At 32.4% G+C, this 16921-nt stretch overlaps 1 long non-coding RNA gene across 1 annotated transcript; it reads right to left on the bottom strand.

The window, feature by feature from the left end:
• Positions 1–13730: 13730 nt before the first annotated feature.
• LOC127730501 (uncharacterized) lies at positions 13731–16642 on the bottom strand. Its single transcript, XR_007995123.1, has 4 exons — positions 16545–16642; positions 15683–15914; positions 14453–14525; positions 13731–13926 (listed from the first exon to the last, which is right to left on the bottom strand). It is a non-coding gene; the product is annotated as an uncharacterized LOC127730501 (long non-coding RNA).
• Positions 16643–16921: the final 279 nt, after the last annotated feature.

Genomic DNA, 16921 nt, shown 5'->3' with positions numbered 1-16921 from the left:
AATTTATGTTTATTATAACGCACAATAAAGCAGATCTACAATTTTCTTCTTAAACCTTCACAAATAATACATTTATTGATACATTCACATTAGATTTACTCCAACAATTGAAGTTTAAGAAACACACCTTAACAGAGCCGTTTATTGGGGTAACTGGCTATCCTACTTTGTTATCTGATCATGCAGACACAATATCAATTCAATCTAGTCATACAGTGAACAGATAACTTGTTTGTATGTACTTGTCAGGGTCTGTGTACTGTGGTGGTAGCCATCTAAGATATCCGATTAACATAACAACTATAAACTTGGCAGAGCTTGATGGCCATCTTGGATTCCAATTAGAAGCAGAATTACATCCTTATAGAGGACCATCTAGGAAATATATCTGCAAATTACAATTTCACTTGGTCTTGTGGTTTCTGACTGGAATATTTTTTTTTAAATTTCAGCCCCTTAAATACATTATTTTGCTTGATAGTTATGTTGAATATTTGAGCAGATATTACTGCCCAATTTGGTTTAGTGGTTTCGGAGAAAAAACAAATATAAAAAATTAACAGACGCGACAAAGTGATGGCAAAAGCTCACAACGGGTTTTAGCCAGGTGAGCTTAAAAAAGAAGGAAGTTGTATGAGTGAAATACCCTTTTTTTCAAAGTCTCTACAGATCGAGCCATTTTGTAGGTATATACGACTCCAACTCTTATACAGTCCTGTTACTTATATAGTCCATATGTAAACAACAGTTCAATATCTAGTGACATGCATGTACCTGGCTATGGTAACGTAAGTACTGTTGAAAACTTTTTTTTAAACAATTCGTCAATTGTAAGAAAAAGAAATCTATCAAACCAAGTTCCTTATTATACAGAAAATCCAAATAGTGAAATAAAAAGGCTTAAACATATGACAACCCCAGAACCCAAGGGACAACTCGGAAAAGACTTGAACATTTACTTCTACAGCTATCGTCAAATTTATGTAACGTCAGTGAAAAATTAGAACGTAGAATTGATGAACTTGAAAATAACTTTGAACAAAGGATCACAGATAAATTGACTGACAAGATTTCCAATTTAATACATACCAAAATACAAAAAGAACTGAACAATGTACGTACTGAGGTTAAAACAGATATGAATAATATGCAAGACAAAATTAACTCATTAGAGAAGACCGTGCGTGAGAACACTGGTGTTATAGAAAGAAATGAGAGCACATGCAAAAATAAATTGGTGATTAAAAACTTGAAATATGATGAAAGTGAAAAAGACAGTAATCAGGTAACAATAAATAAAATCCATGAATTATTTAAAGACGGATTAGCCCTTGCAAATATTCAAGTTGAATCAGTGACGAGAAAAGAGTCAAAAGGTCAATACCCAGGTGTCGTGATCTGTGAAATCAAAAGTGCCGAAGATAAAACACGCATTTTTAAGAAAGAGAATAAACTAAAAGACAACCGAAATTACTCTAATGTCTATATTGAGAACGACAAATCAGTAGAAACAAGGAACCTCCAAGCTAGTCTAAGGACAGTCCTGAAGGAAATAGGAAAAGGAAAAGATTACAAAATTGTCGATAACCGCCTTATTAAGAAACTATAGGACGTTTTGCGGCTTGGAGTGTGGAACACGCGCAGATGGTCTATACGAGAAAATGATAATTCTAACTTTCGTAAACTTGTACTTAAATACTCGAATTGTGATGTTTTAGCACTGACGGAAACGTTTCTTCGAGAACATGAATCATTGGAGCTGCCCGGTTATAAGTTTGACGGAAATAATAGGAAACGAATCCACAAGAATGCGGTAAGAGGATCAGGCGGTGTTGGAGTTTTGATAAAAAGGGAAATAGTAGACTCCTACTCTTGTGAAATTATAAACTCAGATTTTGAAGGCATTCTTTGGATTAAATTAAACGCGACGGATACAGATTTCTGCGTATATGTTGCCGTTTGTTATTTGCCGCCAGCAGGCTCAAGTCGAGTAATTGAACCAGATCTATTATTTCAAAACCTGTTGGAGGGAGTATATAGTTATCAAAATAAGGGAAATATTGTGATTTGCGGAGATTTTAACTCGCGTGTTGGTAGAAACTTGGATTATATAGAAGGTGTAGATAACGTAAAACCGCGTAACGTAGTAGATTTTAGCGAAAATCACTCGGGAGATGTTTTTATTGTCGAGACTGTGACTTTTGTCGCAGAAAACTCGACATAGGGATAGTGATCCGGCGGCGGCGGCGGCGGCGTTAGCTAACTTCTTAAAAGCTTTATATTTTAGAAGGTGGAAGATCTGGATGCTTCATACTTTGTATATGGATGCCTCATGTTACGAAGTTTCCGTCAGTTACATGTCCAATGTCCTTGACCTCATTTTCATGGTTCAGTGACTACTTGAAAAAAAAGTTCAGATTTTTTGTAATGTTAAATTCTCTCTTATTATAAGTAATAGGATAACTATATTTGGTATGTGCGTACCTTGCAAGGTCCTCATGCCCGTCAGACAGTTTTCACTTGACCTCGACCTTTTTTCATGGATCAGTGAACAAGGTTAAGTTTTGGTGGTCAAGTCCATATCTCAGATACTATAAGCAATAGGTCTAGTATATTCGGTGTATGGAAGGACTGTAAGGTGTACATGTCCAACTGGCAGGTGTCATCTGACCTTGACCTCATTTTCATGGTTCAGTGGTTATAGTTAAGTTTTTGTGTTTTGGTCTGTTTTTCTTATACTGTATGCAATAGGTCTACTATATTTGGTGTATAGAATGATTGTAAGGTGTACATGTCTAGCTGGCAGGTGTCATCTGACCTTGACCTCATTTTCATGGTTCTGTGGTCAAAGTTAAGTTTTTGAGTTTTGGTCTTTTTTTCTAATACTATATGCAATAGTTCAACTATATTTGGTGTATGGAAATATTTTATGATCTATATGTCAGTCACGCAGGTTTCATTTGACCTTGACCTCATTTTCAAGGTTCATTGCTCAGTGTTAAGTTTTTGTGTTTTGGTCTGTTTTTCTTAAACTATAAGCAATAGGTCAACTATATTTGTTGTATGGAAGAATTGTTAGCTGTACATGCCTGCCTAGCATGGTTCATCTGACCTTGACCTCATTTTCATGGTTCATTGGTCAATGTTTAGTTTACTTGGTTAATGTTAAGTTTATGTGACAGTTGTAATAAAGCTTTATATTTAGGACTATCAACACAATATCAATGATTAGTAAAGAAGGCGAGACATTTCAGCGTGTGCACTCTTGTTAACTTTCTTTGCGATACCAATATATCAATGTTGAATGGACGATTTGATGACCGTGAATTTACATATGGGAAATCGGTTGTAGACTATATGTGTGTACCATATGAAGATTTAGACAATATTTTAGATTTTAAAATTATTCCGATGTCAAAGATAATAAGCGACTGTAACTATGTACCAGACAGGATTCCGGATCACTCGTTGTTGTGTTGCGATATAAGACAACCGAAATTTGAACAAAACATATATTCCACTCATGATAGTGCCGATAAACGAAAAAGATACAAACTAAATTCAATGCCTGATGAATTTTTAAGTAACAATGAAATTCTCGATGTAGTAAATTCAACAATACTACAAATAGAAAACTCGATTCGTATATCGGGAAATATACAACATGCGTATGATGCATTCACGACACTGATTCATAAGGAGATGGAAAATAAAATTCCCGTGTCAAACGGATATAGTAAAAGAAAGAAATCATTGTACAAGCCGTACTGGAATGACACTTTGAACTGTCAATGGGAAAAAGTTTGTGCAGCGGAGAAAAGCTGGCTGAAAAGTAGTATCTCTAATTCAAGGAAGCGCACATTGAAAGAACAATTCTGTACAGAACGTAAAACGTTTGACCGTTTAAACAGAAAGTATAAACGTAAACATCAATCAAACGAAAGACAGAAAATGGAAGATAAACTCTATGCATCAAATCAGAGGGACTTTTGGCGATCTATCGTTAAAATTGGCATTCAAAACGAAAGAACTAAGTGTATACCATCAGCGGTTGTAAACGAAGATGGAACTATTGACACAAATAAAAATAATGTATTTAACCGTTGGAGAGATGATTTCAAAAACTTATTCACAGAGGATACTAACTTCGCAATTCCCGATGAACAGGAAAATGTGCATGAACAACGTGATATTTCTGCGTTAAACGAATCAATAACTCGAGAGGAAGTAACCCTTGCGATCATAAGTGCAAAAATAGAAAGGCCACGGGAATAGTCGATATTCCGGCCGAGGTTCTGAAAAACGACTCAGCAGCAGAATTGCTGTATATTATTATCAGTGGATGTTTTGATCTAGGATTAGTACCATCGGAGTGGAATAGAAGCATCATTAACCCTATATTAAAACCAAATTAAGATGATGACAGGAATCCATTGAACTATAGAGGAATAACGTTGATATCGGTTCCGTGTAAAATTTATTGCATCATACTGAATGCACGTCTCACAAAATGGTTAGAAGATAACAACTTCTTATGTGAAGAACAAAACGGTTTTCGGAAAGGTCGAAGTTGCGAAGAACACATTCATTCACTCTACCAGACTTTGAACGACAGGAAAATTTCTCGGAAATCAACTTTTGCATGCTTCATTGATATGAAAAAAGCATTCGACACTGTCAATCTAACATTATTATGGTATAAGTTGCGAAAAATTGGAATACGTGGAAAGTTTCTTAGTGCTGTACAATCCCTATATGATAACGTCGAATGTACCGTTTGCGTGAATGACGATTTGACACCATGGTTTGATGTGACGAGTGGCGTAAAACAGGGATGTATTTTGTCACCATCTTTATTTTCGATATACATTAACGACCTCGCGGAGCGTATTAACGCCTTAAATTGTGGAGTACCAATAGACGATTGCCAGATGAGTATATTGCTGTACGCAGATGACATCGTATTACTTGCGCCGAATATACCCTGTTTACAGAACATGCTTGATATTGTAACGGAATGGTGTGAAGCCTGGAAATTGTCGATAAACGATAATAAGACGAAGATAGTTCACTTCCGACCACCTTTTTTAGACATTTCACAAAGTACGTTTACATGTGGTGGACATACTTTACTTTTTACCGACTCATACAAATACCTTGGTGTATGGTTGGATGAACACTTAACATTCCAGAAAAATGCCAAAGAACTATCTAAAGCCGCCAGCCGTGCTCTTGGTGCATTATGTGGAAAAGTAATAACAGCTGGAGGTATGACCCATTCCGTATTTACTAAGTTATACAACACAATGGTAGAACCAGTTCTTCTATACGGAAGTGGTGTTTGGGGATATAAGGACTACAGTTGCATCTCATCCGTTCAAACTCGAGCATGTAAATTCTTTCTGAATGTTAGAAAACACACTTCAAACCTATCTACAAGAGGTGACATGGGTTGGACATCATGCAAAATTAAGCTGCAGAAATCGTGTCTTCGGCTATTGTGCAAACTTCACAGACTTGAAAACAATCGACTCCCAAGTAAAATTTGGCGTTGGGCGGCTCGACGACTAAAAGGTTGGACTTTCGAAGTAAACAAACTTGTGACTAAACTTGATGTATGTGGACTTATAAGTGACACATCTTTATCCACAAAATACGTTATGAAAATAATTAATGAAAAGCTAGAACAATTGGACAATCATCAATGGTGTGAAGACATTTTCAACGACCGTGGTACATTAAACGGAAACAAACTCCGTACATACAGACTATACAAACAAACTGTAAACGTTGAGTCATATGTAAAAATGAACATTCCACTTAACCAAAGGAGATATATAGCTATGTTTCGAGCCGGCTCGTTACCTCTGGCCTTGGAGACGGTCGCTACTCCAGGCCGCAAGTTCCAATTGAAGATAGACTTTGTATATATTGCGATCTCGGACATGTAGAGACTGAAAAACATTTTCTGATGGAGTGCCCTTTATATGCAGACATAAGATATGATTTATTTTGTGAATGTAATTATTTAATTGAGAATTTTGATACAATGCATATGGACGATAAGTTTATATTTATAATGAGATCCGAGCAAATTCAGAAATGTCTATGTAAAATTTTACAGAAATGTTTTATGAGAAGGAAATTATTTACATTTGATTGAAGATATGCAATGTTTTATTTTGATAGCCTAGTTTTTGACTAAGTTCTAAGTTTTAAACATTAAGCATATTTGTTTTTTCAAATCTTTAAAATAAGGCATTTTTAGTCATTGAGATTTATTTTTTTTATTATATTTATTTCTATTTTAGAAGACAACTGATAACTTTTTTTTAAATAAGAACTCTAATAAGTGTATTTTATATAATTAATAATAACATTTTATATTTGATTGTTTTTTGAAAGCGATTTTAGAAAAAATAATTTATTAGATTTTAAATTCTAGAAATATTTTACAAATTAACATGCAGTTTATTGTATATATGTACATGTATGTTTTTAAAGTGTCTCATAAGTCAACTGTTTGGCTGGGCATTGATTGAATTTTAAAGATATTACTTAAATTCATTTGTATATATGTACTGTATCAATCAATGTGTGACACTCAAATAAAATATATTTATCTTATCTTATCTTATAGTATAAACCCCTACATTTGTAAATATATAAATTATCAAAAAACCGAACCGGTAGATTTTTATTGAATTGGAAGAGAATACAGATTTTTTATGATAAACATCTTATTGATAATTTAATAAATATTTCGACATATTAAGAAAGAAACATAAACCTTTTATTAGAAAGAAACCCCGATTGCCATAATTTCAAACAATAATTGTCTGTTCATAACATCAATAAGTAGCTAATGAGATTTTTTAACTCATATTTCATTATAGTTATCTATTGATTTCTATGTTCTATAATCTACCTGTAACGGTAACAACACCTATATTTGCTACTATTGTATATTATACATACATCATTCAGGAACATGCTTTTAGCTGTATTAATTTTAAATAAAAAACTATTTTTACCAATAATTATATATTGTTTCCATAAAAATAAGAATATACTAACTGGAAATGCATTTATCCGATCATAATGTGTTGTAATATTCATATAAGATTGAAATCATGTAGTTTTGTGCAGCTAGAATTTTGTTCAAAATGTGTACAAATATATGATACAATTGGGAAATATAAAAGGCATAATTTGTTTGTTACGAGATATGGTACATGTATGATTGCCAATGAGACAATTATCCAATAGAGGCCAAGGGAAGATGATGCATGTTTGTTTGTTTGTTCTAAATTGCTTAAGGTACAAAATTCTGTCAATGATATTACTATGACCTTTCTATATTATAGATAAATAAATGTTTAACACAGGCGCTTGCAACCAACTTCGAATGACAAGAAATGCTTTTTCTAGAATACATCCATCACATACGCCGGTGACATAATGTTTAAACAGCATAGTACAAAACGTTTATAAGCATCCAAACACTTCAAGAGCTCAAAACTAAAAATAAACATGATTTATAAGAGCCAAATATCTATTTAGTACCAATTGCCCCTAGCATGATCAAATTCACCCTTTATGATGTACACACTCATTCAGGACCACCGTTAGATATATAGACGTTATTTTAAGAAATTATGCAATATGTGTACAAAAGATACAGAAGATACCAAAGGGAAAATAAAATCAAAGTACTGAAGTACTGAACATCGGATGACCGCAAATTCTGGTGGATCACAACCAATTGCCTGAGAAAAAAAAAATCATATCTCTTTACCTGAAAGTTCAGTTAAGGTACATAGATATATTTTTTTCTGAGACAAGTTCGTGTGTGGATGATGAATAAATGACAGGGAATTCAACCTCACCGTAATAACTATTACATTGTAGTGATATAATCATTTGTTATCAGTATACTCTGGTTTGTTGTTATATAGATCTATTATATTAATACATGTATGTGTATAGCAGTTATATATATAGCAGTTATATATATAGCAGATCATCTTAATAACTCTACAGGCAAATTTTCATCCATCTGTATATCATTCTATTCTACTATTCTAATGATAGTGCAGATCCTATTTCGACTCTTCAAAATTCAAGAGTCAATCCTAAATTGAGGTAAATTATATGGCCTTCCAAATACCGTTTCGATTCCTAACATCACTGAAGAGACATTAATTGTCGAAATCCGGATATGGTGTACAAATTTTTGCACCTCATGTTTGCGGTATACCATCTTTTCCGCAAGTTTATTGTTTTCTGTTTGGTAATAAATTAATAATAAGATCTATTTTGTTACATCTTGTGATCCGTTTATTTGGCAATCGCCAATGGCAGTCAGCAGGGTTTAAGAACATCAGTTGTTCGACCTGCTAGTCAAATGCGTTTTGTTAAAATATACTTTTTCAATCATTTGGCCTTTTGGAAAATGTTGTTTGTGCTGTGTTTAGACCCCTCTACCAAGAAATTTGTTTTGCATGCACACGTATAAAAATTGCGGTTTTTATCCAACGCAATCATAGGTTTGAACGTTGTTTTCAATTTAGACTTGTAAATATTATATCAATTGTCGAAATCCGGATATGGTGTACAAATTTTTGCACCTCATGTTTGCGGTATACCATCTTCTCCGCAAGTTTATTGTTTTCTGTTTGGTATTAAATTAATAATTAAGATCCATGTTACATCTCGTGATCAATTTATTTGGCAATCGTCAATGGCAGTCAGCAGGGTTTAAGAACATCAGTTGTTCGACCTGTTAGTCAAATGCGATTTGTTATAATATACTTTTCAGTTTTTTGGTCTTTTGGAAAATGTTGTTTGTGCTGTATTTAGAACCCTCTACCAAGAAATTTGTTTAACATGCACACGTATAAAAAATGCGGTTTTTATCCAACGCAATCATAGGTTTGAACGTTGTTTTCAATTTAGACTTGTTTATATATGTATACAATGTATATATATTCAATTTAGACATATACGTCTAAAATGTTTACAACACCGAACCATAATGATAGCAAAACATTTATGAAGCAATAAATACAAGACTCAATATTTCTTTAACAATTTTTAAACTTATATCTTATTTATTTATTGTGTACAGTATCGTTTTCCATAACGATCTGATACCTTGTAAGAATGATCGTTGACTATTATCTGGACGTTCTGTGTGTGATACTTGATCTTCAGTGAGTATCAGAAGAAACATTTATCTTTTCCTATAGTAAGTTTTGAAGTCAACCTGTCAACGTTTGTTCTGTCCTTTGACTTTGTCAACATGTTTCCAGTGTCTACCTTGTCATACTGACTTATTCATATCCATTAAACATATAAAAAGAAAAAATGTGCAGAGAAATAATAACCCTCTCTGGTTACAAAACATTTTCTCCTTGGAGTGGTTGTGAATTTGTTTGTTGGTTATTTTACGACGACAGGTGCCTGTTGCATCCTAATTGCACTATTTGGCTGTTAACGAATATCATAATAGAGTTAACCTTCAGGTACAATTGGGATCAGTTTTAACTGCACTTAAAATATGCCCTTGCACATTTAGAACCGGGACTGGCAGAAGCTGTTCTACCCAAGAACAAGTTTAACTTACTAGAACAATTTTGGACAGTTCCAGCTTAGAACAGATTATGTCAGGTAGAACGGTGTAAAATAGTTCTATGACAGATTATTCGGACAGTTTTGAAGAGAGGTTGGAACTGATCCAACCTGTAGCTCACATAGGTAAGATTACAATTAAATCAATGTTGTGCTTCATTACAAGACACGTTTGATAACAATTGTAACGAGAGAGTCTCGGAGACGATTATACCAAAATATTGTTACCTGTCACAAGATCAGGGGCCATGTCAACAACGTTGTCTTAGGACTACAACATGTCTTAGGATAGTCCTATGTCAGGTTAACGAAAGTCTCTTGAGATAAGATATGTCATCAATTTTGTCCTAAAGTTAGGATAGCTAAAAGAATGTCCATAGATGGTCTTAGGATAGTCCTAAAACTTGGGAGGTTTTAAGTCAAAATTAAAATTTCAAAACGAAATGAAATTCTTCTTTATTGAATGAATTCAGCCAGCAGAGTTTGTTGTTTTCGAAAAAAATGAACTTGAAATAAAAAAAAAACTCCATTTCTTACTCATGCTGATCTAATGAATATATATTCATGTATACAGGTAATGTATGTAAACGAGTGGACCAAAAGTCAAATCTTTTATACACATTAATGACAGCACGATTATAAACTCTAATGTATCGACCTCTATCCTGTGTGATAGGCATTAGGTTTTTTTCGCGGCACATTCTTTATTTTTGATAAAAAAAAAATTCAATAACATTCAGGAACACTTTTCTTAAAAACCTAATATTGTATTGTTTATTCCTAATTTTCAATGGAAGCAAACTATTTTTCACCTTCTGAAACATTTTTTTTCGTAAACCCCCACTACAGATGAATGGCCGGTACCTAAACAAATCTCAACAGTGTGTTCCTTATCCAAAATTATTTTTATTTTTACAGAGGATGACCTTGAGGTCACTCCGATGTATTGCTATCGCCTAAATTTCCATTATGCAAATTAGTTTTGGGATTTCAACCGATCTATAAAAATTATAGATCCGCGGTCATTACAAGGGAAAAAAGTGCATTTTTATACCTGCGATTCCGTTCTCCGTTCGTATGATGTTTCATCAAAAAATGGAATCATTTCAGTTGTTGATTGAGTACTGAAAATTTGACTGAATTATCTCCTTATTAAATACGGTTTTATATGTTTAATAGGTGTTAGAAGAAAGAGGTCAGGTGCTCATGTTCATTCATAAAATTATCGTTCATTCATGAATTTATCGTAAAATCAAAATCACTACACAGGTCACACAGGTTGTATACGTCGTGTCAAAAGATTACCTGTATAGTATCTAAAAATTATAGACAAACTTAACTGATTCCCCTTACTGTAGTGTGTGATAACATTTTGTGAGGGAATTCGATGTTTGCTATACCACTGTTCATTTCAACGCACTTTATGACGATACCACTTTATCAATATGAATGAAATTTTTTTGCAGTGTTTTAAGAAATAATTTTACTTTAAAATCGCGTATCATTTGTGAACTATTAAATGTTTTACAAGGACGAATTTTCTGTATAAAGTCAATAATTGTGTGAACTTTTGAAGCCCAAACTTTTTATAGCCTTAAATACGCTAATGAAAGATCCGAAAACTATACCCATACAGAACGACATGTTTTTGAAATTGTAGCAAAACTTTTGGTTGACAAATTTTAATTCGTTATTGCATAAATATTAACTTGAAATATCTGTCATTTTCTCCCTACCCAGTTTACCTCTATTACTCATTATGATGTGGACTTGACATTGTTATTGAATCTTATGCAATTTGATTGGATTAAGTTATAATTTATTAGATTACCTTCAAACTGTTCATGCTTTTTCGTACGAGTATATTGATTAAATCAGAGCGTGCATGAATGTGTACAGAAAATTAAGTGACCTGCAAACTGGACACTGGACCAGTCCATATTACGTTTTATCAATGAATAGATTTTTTTTTTATTTCCCAAATTACAGGGCCCATAAAGGGCATAAAATCAGATACAATTGATTTACATAATTGGTAACAACAACAATAATAGCGGCATATAAATAGATATTTAGTATATAAGCATTGGTCAGAATCAGATGAACGAAACTTAAGGTATGAAAGGTAACAATTGCCACTTTTTATCTTTTCACATAATTTTCCACATACACATTAGATAAATTATTTTTGATAGCTTATTGCGGAGAAAAAAGAGAAAGTTTACTGTATTACGTTCTATTCAGTTAAATACGCCATTTTTCGAAGATAAATGCAGAAAAACATTTATGAACGGCTACGCCAGGTAAAATTGTTGTTTATCCTAAAAAAAAATACAATTTTGAGTTTCATTAGAATATTATAATAATAATAAATCCCAAATTTATGTAGTCATTAGATAAAGTCCTTATATGTCCGATCTGCCTATTTTTGGACATCAAAAGACAATACGATCGTTTTAAGGTCAATTTCGTCTACCTCACACAATCTTGTTAGGCACTATAATGAAATGGACCTGGAATTTATTTCACATGTTTCCTGAAAATTGATAAATATCAAAGCAACATAGAGCTGTTTGTTCTAGTTCGTATAATGACAATTTAATGTCATGTTTGTTTGTGATGACCCCCCTTTTCGGGATTGCATCAGAATTATAGTTATCTCGTATCGCTGAGGATGACACATGTCAACTGAGCAATTATGTTTGGGACTTAGTTTTAAGAAATGATGTCAAAGTAACATTATGAAAATATTTTTAGTAAGCTGAAATATATATTTATTTTTTACATGTTTATGTCTTGTAAGATATTTTATTTCTGTCCCGTTTTTCAACATTTGCGTCTGGAAAAATGAAATGTTTTAACTGAATGGTTAATTTAAATTAATTATGAAAATGGTTAAATTTAAATTAATTATGAAAATGGTTAAAATTAAATCAATAAAGGAAATTATTGCCCAGTTACAAACACTACCTGGGGATAATCCATAATGATTTTTTTTTTCAGTTATATGTTTCAGCACATGTATAATTAACCCCAACTTTAGCCTGGTAAACTTGTTGTCTCCTTGTAAAATATAAAACATATTTAAAATGATTTCCTGCTAAAGTCTTATATTGATATAAAGTTAAAACCGTCTTGCTTCTCACTAGTCAACACTCCTGTCCTGTCAGGTTTAATTCTTATATATATATGGATGAAAAATAAAAGTCCACAAAACATTAACATGGCAGCAATTGCTTTTACAGCCTTTAAGACTTTGATTTTTTTTTACAGAAGAGTGTCCACCATGCACTTGCATTACACTATAATAATAGTAGAATAGTATGATATACAAATAGATGAAAATTATATATACATGCAACCGTAATATTAATATAATATATAACAACAAACCAGTGTATTCTCTGGTTTGTTGTTATATATTAGAATAGTATGATATACAAATAGATGAAAATTATATATACATGCAACCGTAATATTAATATAATATATAACAACAAACCAGTGTATTCTCTGGAACTATTATTATATTAGTATAATAGTCTAAGGTATACTGATTTGTATCACTACAATATAATAGTTATTACGGTGAGGTTGAATTTCCTGTCATTTATTCATCATCCAAGCACGAACTTGTATAAGAAAAAAAAATCTCTGTAAATTAACCTCAGTTTCAGGTATAGAAATGTGATCTGTTTCTGTGACATGTGCTTTTGACCATCCACAAGAACCTGCGGTCATCCGATGTTCAGTACTTCAGTACTTTGATTTGTTTTGTTATCAACAGTTATAATAATTATTTATCGTATTGTTATTCTTAGAACAGTTTATTTTGTGTTAGCACAGAATTAATATGATACTCCCCTCTTAAACATGTATACTTTAAAATATTGTCTCTCTCTCTCTTTCTCTCTCTCATTCATTTATTAGAATAAAATGATCATACGATGGTGATAGGACGATCCTAGGTAGTAAATTCCTAAGACAGCCGTGTTTTAAAGCCTTAGAAATAACTCTGTAATGTTCTAAGACCGTCCTATATCAAGTGCCAATACTCCGTTGCCATGGCCCCAGAATGACAATAAAACTAAAAGCAATTATATTTTTTTTTCAAAACTTTATTAAAATATAACTTTCACCAACATTTTTGAATTCTTTTTAAAATTAAATATCAGATTGGTCAAATGCTCAATATATCCATCTTTTCTATTACTTCTCAATTTGCATTAACTTTCTGTGTTGTAGATCCGAAACGGTATGTATAAAGATCAAATTCTTCCATTTACAGCAAATCTATAAAAAAAAAGAACAAAAATAAATCATCATGTCTTGTCATAAACATTTATAGCATGCAGCTTCACAGCACATTTCCATAAACTTATGATAAATATCCTATACTACGGTCCGATTCAGTATCAGTTATTGCTGCTTATGGTTTAATTTAAAGATTTATGAAAAACTGAACATATTAACATAAAAGTCTGGACGATACAGTAATTCTATCTATATATTTAATCATACACAGTAGATTACAGGTAATGAATAATTAGAACGCTAAGAAATGTAATATAATAGCCATTTCCAGAATGTTATATATCTCAAGGATATTCATTGTGGTGGATATTACTGGATGGACGTTATTTGAAAGTTTATGACCTTTGTTCAGAATAGATGCTTTGGGTATGATGCTTTTCAAAAAATTAAATTGTGTAGCAGAAAAGGTAAAATTTACACAATTCATATGCAGGAAGTGATACCTCTTTTGACAATTAACTTCAGACCTAGAGACTCCATATTAACTATGTTTTTATATACTTACAGAGCTTAACCGAGTGTTTTCAGTGAGTTTCCGGTGGCGTTGGTGACATCCAAAAGGAGCAAGAAGCCGAACACTGTAAGAAGACAAATTAAATGTATGATACATGTCCTAACAACGTATCGTTAAGTAGACAATTAATAATTCTTATTCGCATAAAAATCCTGCAAACAGTCCCGTCTTTAATATCTATATATACTGTATTGTGACCGTATACAAAATTTCATCCATGTTTATCATATCTATAAAATGTTCAAATTATGACAGAAGAACTTTAAAATCTATGATTTATTGATAAGTTCTGTTCTACAGTTGAAAAAATGGTAATAGTCTTAGAATATTTCACAAATTTATAAAAATCAACCGATAAAAACCACACGATGACCTTTAGATATCTTATTTTGTTTTTGAGTGTTAATGATTTAGAATGTTTAATCCAATGGAACATGTTGTGTGAAAACTCATGTATTAACGCGTCCAAGAACACGAGCAACAAATCGTCGGATATGTGAATATGTTAAGTGTTGTAGGCTTAATCTTTGACCTTGTCGAACAAGTTTTTCAGTGGAAATTCAAATTATCCATCACTTCTCCCACCCCTCCATTTCAGATCCTATGAATTATTTAATTGCGAACTATTTCTCGTCATGCAAACAATATTTTCCATTGGACAGAACACATTATTTTCTTATCTTCACACGAAAACATATTTTTTTCTCCTAATAAATAAATTAACTCATAAATCGAATCATATTTATTAATAAAGCATTGTTTTATCTGGTTTGTATATAACACTTTATAATTGATTTAGTTTGTTATAATTATTTAAGTTAAACTTTCCGCAGGTCACATGGCTGCTACCGGGATCTCAAGAAACTAAGGTATGCTTAATGAATAAACTACTGACGAGTAAAATACATAGGTAACTGTTTTGACAGTGAAATGGTTTTCCGAGATATCTGTTTCTCAAAATAGCTAAAATCAAACTGACCAAGGGATAGTCCTAACATTATTCAAGATCTTTCCTATCGTCACGTTATGGGTAAATATTCAAGAAAATAAGACCTTATAGGAGCAAAGTTTAAAATTAGTACTAAAAAGTGATATATCTGGATGAATAATACACGCTATTTGGTTCTAAGGAGAAGAAAGTTTGATGTCGTGAACACAAATGTTTGAAACATGAGAGGAAAGCGTGTAACCAGTATTATTTTATTATTTTGGCATGCTTACAGTAGTTGAGAAGTCTGGCTCCTTTGAGTTGAGCTGTGGCAGCGTTTCCATAGTTGTACAGTCCGGTCTGTTGTCTGTAGGCATTATATTGATTAGAGTAGTAAGCTGGATATCCTGATTGGTATCCGGATTGGTATCCGTATTGCTGGGCCATGACGAAAGCAACAAGGCATGGGAGCAGGACAAGGATGATAGACTTGTTCATTTTGACGATTTTGATACTTTGTTCTGGCTAAATATGACACAAAAAGGTAAAATTCATAATTGAATATATTCATATTTACAGATATGAGCCAGTCTATGCAAAAAGGTACTAAAACGAAAAATTAACGGAATTCTAAAAATCGTGCATATTTATTGATAGCAGACTTATGTTCTCCTAGATAGCAGCGAGGATAAGGATCTAACTTGTAAGCAGAAATCAGTGCAATTTAATGGGGTTAACTACTGGAATTCCGTATAAAGACTGTTGACTTATATTACATTTAACAACTTAACTTGGCTAAAATCACAAGATGATATCATTTTTGCATTTCTCCGTACGTTTAACTGGCGTATGCGTGTCTTTATGCATATGTAAAGCTGATGAGCATTGTTGACATTGTTTCTCTCTGTAGGGTCATAAATGGTTTAAATTCGTGTCAGTATAGCATTGTTCCGTACAATAAAAAGCAATCAGAAATTTCGATTTCTTTTTCCGTTTAAATGACTCATTCGGAACAGAATTGACCATATTATGAATGTTTATAGTAAATATACATTAAAAAAGGATGACTTGGAAGTTCTCGTGACGCATAAATTGTGAATAAAATATAAAATCCATAATTATGTAACTTATTAAACAGCAAATCTATGAACTTACCCGTGAGATTCCTTCTGAGAATGATCTACTTTGGTATAGCGTATCAGTCGGTTTTATAGCATTAAAATGTTAGACTTTTGCAATTATGCATAACCTATCCGGAAAAGATGTGTTTTGTATGTTATTATTTGACAGTAGATCCGGTTAGGTATATACGATCGGGTTATATAAAGTTGCAATATTATGTTATAATATGTCAGTATTGATAACTAAAAAAACAGGAAGTACATATATATACTGGTCACATGCAGTTGGTGTAAATTTTAGTTTGGAACGTTTAAACATTAAAATTTTAAAATGAAATATCAACACAAAATCAACTTAACAGTTTTTTGTTTTCATTGTACGAACATTTTAAAAGTTAAAAAATTTGGGGT

Source organism: Mytilus californianus, unplaced genomic scaffold, assembly GCF_021869535.1.
Source record: "Mytilus californianus isolate M0D057914Y unplaced genomic scaffold, xbMytCali1.0.p SCAF_2, whole genome shotgun sequence".
NCBI lineage: Eukaryota > Metazoa > Mollusca > Bivalvia > Mytilida > Mytilidae > Mytilus > Mytilus californianus.
The sequence above is the reverse complement of the archived record's forward strand: the minus strand, read 5'-3'. Positions and strand labels throughout refer to the sequence as shown.